The 9,676-nt window shown below is 41.2% G+C and overlaps 1 long non-coding RNA gene across 2 annotated transcripts; it reads right to left on the bottom strand.

Annotated features, from left to right (window-relative positions):
* Nucleotides 1-7,119: 7,119 nt before the first annotated feature.
* On the bottom strand, nucleotides 7,120-9,208 carry LOC124675851. Of its 2 annotated transcripts, XR_006993442.1 has the most exons (3): nucleotides 9,059-9,208; nucleotides 8,820-8,971; nucleotides 7,120-8,449 (listed from the first exon to the last, which is right to left on the bottom strand). It is a non-coding gene; the product is annotated as an uncharacterized LOC124675851 (long non-coding RNA). The 2 variants fall into 2 exon arrangements; XR_006993441.1 differs by lacking the exon at nucleotides 7,120-8,449 and having other exon boundaries at nucleotides 8,788-8,971.
* Between the last annotated feature and the right edge of the window lie 468 nt (nucleotides 9,209-9,676).

Genomic DNA, 9,676 nt, shown 5'->3' with positions numbered 1-9,676 from the left:
TGGTTGGGGAATGGGGGGAATGGATGAGGTTGTGGGAGACGAAGGTTTTATATGCGGCCGACCCCTCCGCTCCCTCGCCACGTAGATGTACACGTCACCGACCCTCCGGTGTTAGTCCCGGTAAGCCCACTCCCAACAAAAGAATATTTGAAAGTTATTAAAATGCCTTGCATAGGTACACTTAGACAGATCGACGAGATTCTAATATTTCGTTGCCATCCGTTCATAAAAGTCTTCAGTTGTAATGCAATCAAGTGACCAAAAAATGAAGTTTGTTATGCAATACACCAAATTCAACTACGAGTAGCTCCAATGCCCTGCTTCCCGAGTGTCTCTAACAAGTTGAAAGAGGAAGAGGCAAATGTGCATGTGACAGAAGAAGAAATCGCAGCCATTAAACCATACCGCTCGAGTGATATCAAGTGGGGTATCCAAAGGAGAGTCGAAGGGAGACACTGAGGGCATTTTCTTCGGCCTACCCCATCGATTATACTATAACTCAACCGAAGCAAACGGAATAGCCAAATGAGAGTAGAAGGGTCGTTGAGGGCATTTCCTCCAACGAAACACACTGAATATTACTATAGCTCACCATGGATGGCCATTTCACCCTAATACTCCCCTTTGCTATTGCGATGATGGCGGCGATCGAAAGAGCTACACTTCACGCTCCCGAGCCTCCGGTATTGAAATAAACCAAGACTTATGGTGAGAAAACACAGTAACCAGAGAAGAGCTCCAACACACCCCGTCGGATACTACTATAGCTCAAACTGGATGCCCATTTAACCTTAATACCCCTTTATTCAGTGGAAGAGCTCCCCTACAACCTTCGGTAATAAAATAAGCCAAACCTTATGGTTAGCCTCTGTCATTTGCGCGATAGCGCAACGGGTCATCTAGTGAAAGATAATATCCACTAATATTACATGAAAATGAGGTAGGTTTCAACTATAGCTCCACCCTTTAATTCCACCATGTTTCAAAAATGTTGCTACGAAATTCCCCGATATGTTACTGTTTGAAACAGAATTAAGCTTTTAGTAGTAAGAAACTAACCTCTGAACCTCCAGAGACATAATTGCTCTAACCTTGAAGACTCCAGGGTAACAAAAACCAAACAAAAAAAAAACATCAATTCTCAACGAGAACCTAGGAGCTACAAATCATCTAAACTTATTTGCTGCGTTCTTCGTCCTCAGCAGGGTTCATGCATGAGGCCAAGGTAAGACTATGTAACAATAAAAAGGAAGGTATAAGATGACGGAATGGAATGAAAGCAAGTCGCTTGATCACACACAAACACTATTTTTTCTTGGAATTGTAAGCTAAGAAAAGTATGTAATCTTATCAGAACTGGACCAGACATAATACACAAGCACACATAGCACTGAACTACCTCCCCTAATTTATTCGGAAGATCAAAATCTTGTGTGGAGGCAAAGTAGTGTCCCGAAGTATTATCACCTACCAGTGATAGAAGATCATCCACTACACCGACCACATTTTCATGCCCGCAACAGAAACACATCAACACAAATTCATTGAATGAACAATCAGCCTCCTCCCCAAGTTGATCATATTATAAAATTTTAAGGCTATCCTGGCTGAAGGTAAGTAGTAGTACTGCACATAGTCAAAATAAAAAAGTAAAACTAATGATATCCAAATACATGTCATTTTAAAATTTGCAACAAAGTAGGAAACAACCCCTATACATGATAAAGACAAGTAGGAAAATAATGTATCTAGCTTTTCAGATAGCCGATAGCCTCAAACCCAAACTTTTCCTAATTTTGTCAAGAAACTAACATGGCAGAGAAAATTGCTCCATATCTAAAATTACATCAACGGCCAATGCATACACTGATCTTGATAAAAACATGAGGAGAGAAGAGAAGCATAGGGGGGGGGCTAGCAGTAGCGAGGTCGGAGCTGGGCATTTATCACCAATTCATAATCATGTTTATTTCTTTCCAAAGCCACTGCAAACAAAAATTTAAATAAATGGTCTCTAAAACAGACCATGTAATGTGAATCCGAAGGCACTGAAGGTGTCGTTTCAATATTATCTCCATTCTCAAGTTATAAATCAAACTATGTTGTGAAGGGTATTTTTGTATTATTTTTTGGGTGATTTTACATGTGTATACAAACCAGAAGCCAAAACACGACCTTTCAAATTTATAATGCAACGAAGTTGCAAAACCTAAGTTCTAGCATACTCCATGTGTGATGCAATATCACACAAATTATTAGTGTGGCAGATATATCATTAATAAATCAACTCCATGTATTATGTCAGCGTATGACTCGATGGAACTGATAGGCGAGAGCTGAGACAATACATGCAACCATGATGGATCAGCGAGCTTGATCAGACCTGACTTCTTGTATAAGAAATGGACGGCATGGAGGTGATGGCAAATGTAGGAGATTGTGCATCTGCAGCTCCACTAAGGTGATCTACTTAAATTTTCCTGTTCCTCTAAGCTCAATAAAACCGAGGCATGCATAGCCAATCTTTCCATAGGCTGTAACAACAGCACACAAAATAGTTTCTCTTGAACCGGCACAAGCAGCAGCTACAATACAATTAGCAACGCAGGTGAAACCACCCACAAATCGCACAAAATAAATACTACTGAATATCAGGAACAGAAAAGCAGAAAGGCGTTGAAAATGGATCGTTTCTTCCACATACACATCTTATCCGCCTCTTCATCCTAAAACAGACACATCAAGTCTACTACTCCATCTGGTTCAAAATAGTTGCCAAAAAAGGATATATCTACACATTAAAACATGTCTAGATACATCTATTTTTGGGGAATTATTTAGAACTGGAGGGAGTATTGTTTTCCAAATGACAGATACTGATCCAATAATACATAGTAACAGGTTGAGGTAATGGATGCCAAAGCCTCGAGGTTCACACATAAATGGAAGAAAAATGAAGTTGGAGACAGCGCATCTATGCAGCATAATCATCAACCTAAATTATCAGACAAGTATGGTGGGCTGGATAGTGTTGGATGTTGGAGCTAAGGAGGCTCATATTAGGTTAGAACAAGTTTTACCAAAGAAGAAATCAAATTGTATTGGATGCTCTGGAGCTCAACCAAGAATAGTCACCTCAAAAGCAAACACGACATTGTCAGTTTATTGTTTTGAAGAGAATAAAATAACCTTACAAAAGGAAACAATGTTCTACTGGAACATTAGAATATAAATCAAAAGGGACTGACCTGTCTGTCATTGCGTGTTTGATGAAGTGGATTTCGTTCTGGGCTTTGAAACAGGCGATAATTCTGACAATAAGTGTCTACAATTTGATGTAATCCAAGCTTCCGATGCAATGCCCTTTCTGTAGTAATCTTCCTTTCGGCAATATTCTCATGAGTACAACGGAACTGAAGTAGCATGACATAAAGAGCTACGAAGAAAACTCTTTGTTACTTGGTATCCATTTGAAATTTGAAAAATTAGTAGCAGTATAAAGTAGTTGGTGTATGGATCCCAGATATCTGGATCGATTCCACTGTAAATGACATGTATAATTTTCCACAATGCAAGGAGATTGCACCATGGCCTCTCACGTCCCTGGATTATGTCCTGAAAAAATGGAAAAGTAAATAGTAGAAAATACAAGAACATGCCTTGTTAAAATGTGAAAAATATTATATGTCATAAAAATTATGATCTGACAAGCAACATACACAATCCTGCTCCAGAGTTTCCTCTTTTGCATCTACGATTACAGCCCCTCAACACAAAAACTTTTGATATTCGATGCCAAAAAGCCCAAAAAAAGTAGGGTCAGATAAAAACCAAGGGTGAATGCACCAGTTGCAAAAAAAGCAACTTGATGTTGATTGATTATGTGAAAAGAAAGAAATGCATATGAACTCACATCCAATAATTAGTAGTGCAAATGGAGATACACGCATGGCATAGGAATGCACCGAAACTGTTTCATCTAGATGAACCAAATTGCAAGTGGAGTGGAGGATTATGGCTCCTAGTTGGGCTGCAAGACGGCTTCCTAAGAATGAAATCAAAAAGCAGGCAGCTCCAGACGACAAGAAAAAAGAACTGAAAAATAGGGGATTTATCTGTACCTGGGAACGATGAAGACATTGATAGGAACCCAAATTAAATCCAACCAGTCCGTGGTTAGGATGGGAGCCTGGGGCAAAGGAGGTCCGCGAGCATAAGATTAGCGGCAAAGAATAACTTCTGGCGGCGACCATCGGCAGCGACATGAATTGAGGATAAAAAAATCGAGGATTGAATGGGGATCGAATTGGTAGAGGTGAGCGAGCAAGCAGACAAATCCGTCGACCTCCACTAGAGCCCTCAGTGGGCTCGCTCCAGGCGGCCTCTTCGTCGGCATGCGAACTGCCCGAGTGCTAGCGTTCGCCCAAGGATGACGCCACGCGGCGCGCTGCCGGATGCGCGATTTGCAGTGGTATCTGCGGGAGTCTCGGGCTCGAGCGCCGCCATGTCGAGTGGTGCAAGGGGGAGAGAGCGGGTCAACCTTCGAATCCGCTCTCGGGTCCCCGGACCGGCCGTCCGCGCGCGATGGTGACGATCTGGGCCAGGCGTAGATGGGCGGAAGCGGTGGGGCGAGGTTGTGCGGGCTGTGGCAGGGCGAAGCGCTGGTGGGCAGCGGGCGGCGTTGGTGGTGAGCGTGCGGGGGTGGGTGGACCAGGCGGCGGTGGGCCGCGGAGGCGGTGGCGGTGGCGGCAAAGGACGAAGGTGTACACGAGAGTCCGTCATCCTCCTCCGGAGCCAGATCCTCGCCCGCCTCAGCCGCAATCCTGCGGAGCGTTGACAAGGGAGCCGGGGCGGTGTGCCGATGGGAAGGGCGGCGGGCGCTGTGTAGGCGTGCTAGGTGGATTGACTGAGGAGGCGTTGATGACGCTGTTTTTCCGGAGGGAGGCGAGGTTTGCGGGAGAGATGAATCGAGGACGGGCCCATGTTGGCCATCCGTGGAAAGAGGTGACGACCAAAACTTGACGTATTGAGGGGTAGGCAGAATAAGGAACATGTTCCTCCTTTTTAAGTAGTGTAGAGATAGATATTGAAGAAACTGGACCGACCAATTTTGAGATTGATTAAGCGGACTATTTGTCGAGGAGATATTTTTGAGGGGATGTGCAGCACAGATGAGGGCACCCGCTGAACACCGAATGGAAGCTAGCCCAGCCCACGGGTCACGGGTCACCGAATGGTGATGCGCTGCATGCGACGCAGGCGCTCTTCACTTTTGCCGCTGGAGTGTGAACTGTGAAGGTAGTCCTTCTTACGAGTCGCTGGTATTCCTAGCCAGCCCTGGCTCATCCGATTGATTGCATGGCTGGTAGGCTTGGCCTGCTCACAAATATGCATGTCTTGGGCCCACCGTTTTGGATGACCGTTCAGCACTTTTTTTTTGCATGGACCTGTTCAGCACCTTGCAACAGTATTAAGCTCGCATTTTCTCGCGTGGCTTGTAAAAGTCTTCAGGTTCTCTGCATCTCATAAAAAGTGTGTAAATTTTTTCTGCATAATAATATAAAAATATATTTGTATAAGTGCTGGAGTACTAAAAATCACCTACTGTATAACATTTCTAGTTGACACGGCCATCTCCTCGTCACTCCAAAGTCCAAACCCTGAAGTTGCAGCATCATCTTTGATAATGAGTCGGAGAGCTGCCCACACTATGCACGATATCTTACCTCACTAATCATAAGGTTGCTTAATCGAGACAATCTCCTATTTCTCAACATAAACTCTACTAGATTGAGCTGACCGTAATGTCCTTGATTTCTTCAAACACCATCAACCCTCAAACAGCTCAATGAATTCAAACTCCTAAAAGTCAATTCAGAACCATCCAGATTTTCCACACAATCACGCGCTTCGACTTCTTTAGCCTTTTTCAGCGCCTTGTGGTAAAACAGATGGTCGATGTCTCCAATATCCAATGTTTTCTAACTTCTGAAGATCCCTAATAGATTTTGGTAGTTTCTTCAAATCGGTAGAAGTTCAAAACCTGTGCCGTTGGCCGGATAGTTCCCCAAGAGAATGCGGAATAAACTTGATAATAAGGTTTGATAAGTCCTACACGACAACGTACTTGCATTCTTCTGGTACAGAGGGCCAACATACGTGAGCCAAAGCATAGGACGGGTACAAGCCTTGGATGTATCTATGCTTGATGTAAGATTGTAATTGCATTTGTGCACTCCAGTTCGACGAGAACCTAATCCCGTAAGTACCACTCCGAGAGTGCAGCCATAATCTGTGTTGAAACCCTTCTTTCTAGATCGAAAAATGGCTAGCTCGCCCACAAGATCATAGATCATGCATTCCAATTTTTTTTTCTCAATATTATCAAATATGTTTCTCACTTGAACACGAAACATATTTTGTCTAACAAGCTCTATAAGATAAATTTTGGCAACATCTTATAAGTTGCACGTTCCTCTTTGTTCAACAAACCCTTTAGAGATCCATAACTTGATCATGCAATCTACTTCAATAGCAAGGTTTTGTAAATATAGCACGATACAAGATATAACTTTTCAAATTGTTTCACACATACATTTATCTTAAATTAGAATCTTATCCACATGATTGAATATGTCATTAGTATGCAACTTATCCACATGATTGGATGTAATTGCTTTCCCAAAAGTAATAAAGCATCCTTTATCAAAAAAAAATGCAACTTTCCGATAAGAAAATTCCTCTAATAGCTTCCACCCTAGGACATCGTTTTAATCGACAATATGCTCCATATTTCCGTAAGAGCAAGCGGCAAACCATTACATTTTTTCACTATGACTTTACCATACATATGTGACTTTGGAAGGCAAATGTGATTTTAAGTTTTCGGAAATGACTTCCTACAAATTAGTTTGCATTCATCATGCTGATATAATGGATCTGCTCTTAAAATACAACCATCATCAGATATTGAAGTAACTTCATCAGTTTTTGTTGTGGTTATTACTCCGATTTCCAAGCCATTATCAATAAGAGCCTTTTTTAAAGATCTAGACATCATCCAATATGTCGATTATATCTTTTTTAAATACTTGATAAAAAGATATACTTGATCATATTGGATGATGTCTAGATCTATCGAAAATGAAAGGGTTCTTATTGATAATGTCATGGGAAGCAAAGTAATAACCACAACGAAACTGAGAAAGTTGCATCAATACCAGGTGATTGTTGTGTTTTAAGGGTACAACCATTACATCACCACGATGCAATGTAACTAACTTGTAGGAAGACATTTCCGAAAACTGAAAATCACATCTGACCTCCAGAGTTACATTTTGGTATGTTGAAGACATAGTGGAAAAATGTGATGGTTTAACGCTTGATCTTGTGGCAATAGCGAGCATATTGTCCCTTAAAACAAATAGTGTCGCAGAGTGGAAGCTATTTGAGAATTTGCTTATCGAGGAGCTGCACAATCACGATAACTTTAATCATGTGGAGAAGATTCTGAATTTAAGATAATGTAAATGCAAAACTATTTGAAAGTTATTTTCCTGTTTTATCCTATATTTGCAGAAAATTTTAGTTATCGAAGTAGATTATTTGATCAAATTATGGATCTATATAGGGTTCGTCGAACAAAGAGGAATGTGCAGCTTAGAAAATGTTGCTAAAAGTTATGTTATATAGCTCGCTAGATGAAACGTGGTCAGTGTTAGATTGAGAAAAGTCTTCAATAAGATTGAATATTTTGGAATGCATGAACTTGTGCTTGAGCTAGCATTTTTCTGATCTAGAAAGACAAATTTCATCATAGTTTATGATTGTACTCATGGAGTGGTACCGACGGGATCAGGTTCTCTGCGAATTGGGGTGCACAAATGCCATGACGACCTTACATTAAGCATAGATACATCTACGGCTAGAATCACATTCTGTGTTTTGACTCAAGTATGCCAACCGTTTGGTTTTCTGTCCTAGAAGAATGCAAGGTATCATCTTCAGCTTGGATTTATCAAACCTTGCTAATAAGGTTATTCCACATTCGCTTGGGGAGTTATTCAACATCAAGTTTTGAACTTTGACCGCCATGCAGGGCTACACAAATCTATTTGGCATTTTCTAAAGCTAAAAACATAGATTCTTGAAGACACAGATTGTCTGGTTTACACAAGGTGCTAAAAATCTGAAGAAATTGAGGTATGTGATTATTTGGAAATATCTGCAAGGCTCAAAACTGATTTTTAGGGATTATGAATCTATTGGGCCATTTGAGGGTCTGTGGTGTTTGAAGGAATTGAGGACACCACTTTCAGTTTGAGCTAGTAAAGCTTTTGCTGAAGGAATAAGAAATATGTCTCAACTAAGCAGCCAATGGTTAGTGATCAGCAAAGCCCCTAGTCAGTCCTTTTGATTCTTGTTTGCATAGAACTTGGAACTTGCATTCCTGCATGATATATGTTGCATTGTTGCTTTCGTTATAATTTTTAGTGGTAGTGGAGTCCAGTTCGGGATCGTGTGGAAATAGAAATGGCAATACTATGAAACAATAATAATACATTTCAGAAAAATATGAACGGTGGCATGATGCATTACTATTATAGATTTATAGAATCAATCGATATACTAAAAGCTGCTGCACCTATGAATATCTAGGAACTGTTGTAGCGCAATAAACAGAGAAAACATATAGGCTAAATCATCAGCTCAGACTTCAGACGAGGAAAAAGTTATGACTATATAAGGAACCACAAGATGAGCCCTGGACACTAATTAACAAATAAATTGCAAGGGAAAATGTTTTTATCTTTCACTACCAGCCAGATGATGAGCCTTTACTAATAGCTAGCAAAAAACCTTCAGATGTGCGTGTATAAGTGAGAAATTGCAGTCACAGCCAACAAGTGCACTTCGTGAGGAACAATGGTGAGGAGAGGCAGATGAGCTCACAGCTATTCCTTCCCTAGAACTGTCGTGATGTGAGCAAAAAAAATGGAAGAAGTAAGCAGATGATGGAGGTGACTGCTGAAATGTGATGAGATAATGTCTGCAATACCTGGAAGAGAGAGCCAGTAGTAACGAACTTAAGAGGAGTAGCCATGGTGGTGAGTTCTTGCGGGGTTGAGATTGGAGACATGTTCTTATAAAAGCAACAAAGGGAGCAAGGAATCCCTTTGTTGATGGGTAGCCCGCTTAACAGGAGAAGCCATGGTGGTGAGTTTTTGCGGGGGTGAGACTGGAGACATGTTCTTATATAAGCAACAAAAGGAGCAAGGAATCCCTTTGTTGATGGGTAACCCGCTACCTTAGCACCCAAGCATCCAACCACACTTTATCCATGCATTCCGTCAAAATAAGCTCCCTATGAAATATTTTTTCCATCTTGGATCCTTCACTTTAATTTCTCCTCATTGTATGGCCCCTCATTAAAGCCTATATTACAACTTTTTTACCCTCAAAAGAAGTTTGAATATAACCTGTGCCGCATCAATAATGATAATACCATAGCCCTAAGAGATAACGTCGTGAGCCACACACCCAAAATTTAGGAAAACCAAAAAGCAACAAAAGGAGGAAAGCTGAGTGAACCATACCTAGGAAAGCAAAAGACTCAAGCACAAAAGTAAAGCGGATCTGCAGTGACCATCAAAATAAGAATGCTACCAAATAAATC

Source organism: Lolium rigidum, chromosome 7, assembly GCF_022539505.1.
Source record: "Lolium rigidum isolate FL_2022 chromosome 7, APGP_CSIRO_Lrig_0.1, whole genome shotgun sequence".
In the NCBI taxonomy this organism is placed as follows: Eukaryota; Viridiplantae; Streptophyta; class Magnoliopsida; order Poales; family Poaceae; genus Lolium; species Lolium rigidum.
This window is presented reverse-complemented; position numbering and strand designations above follow the sequence as displayed.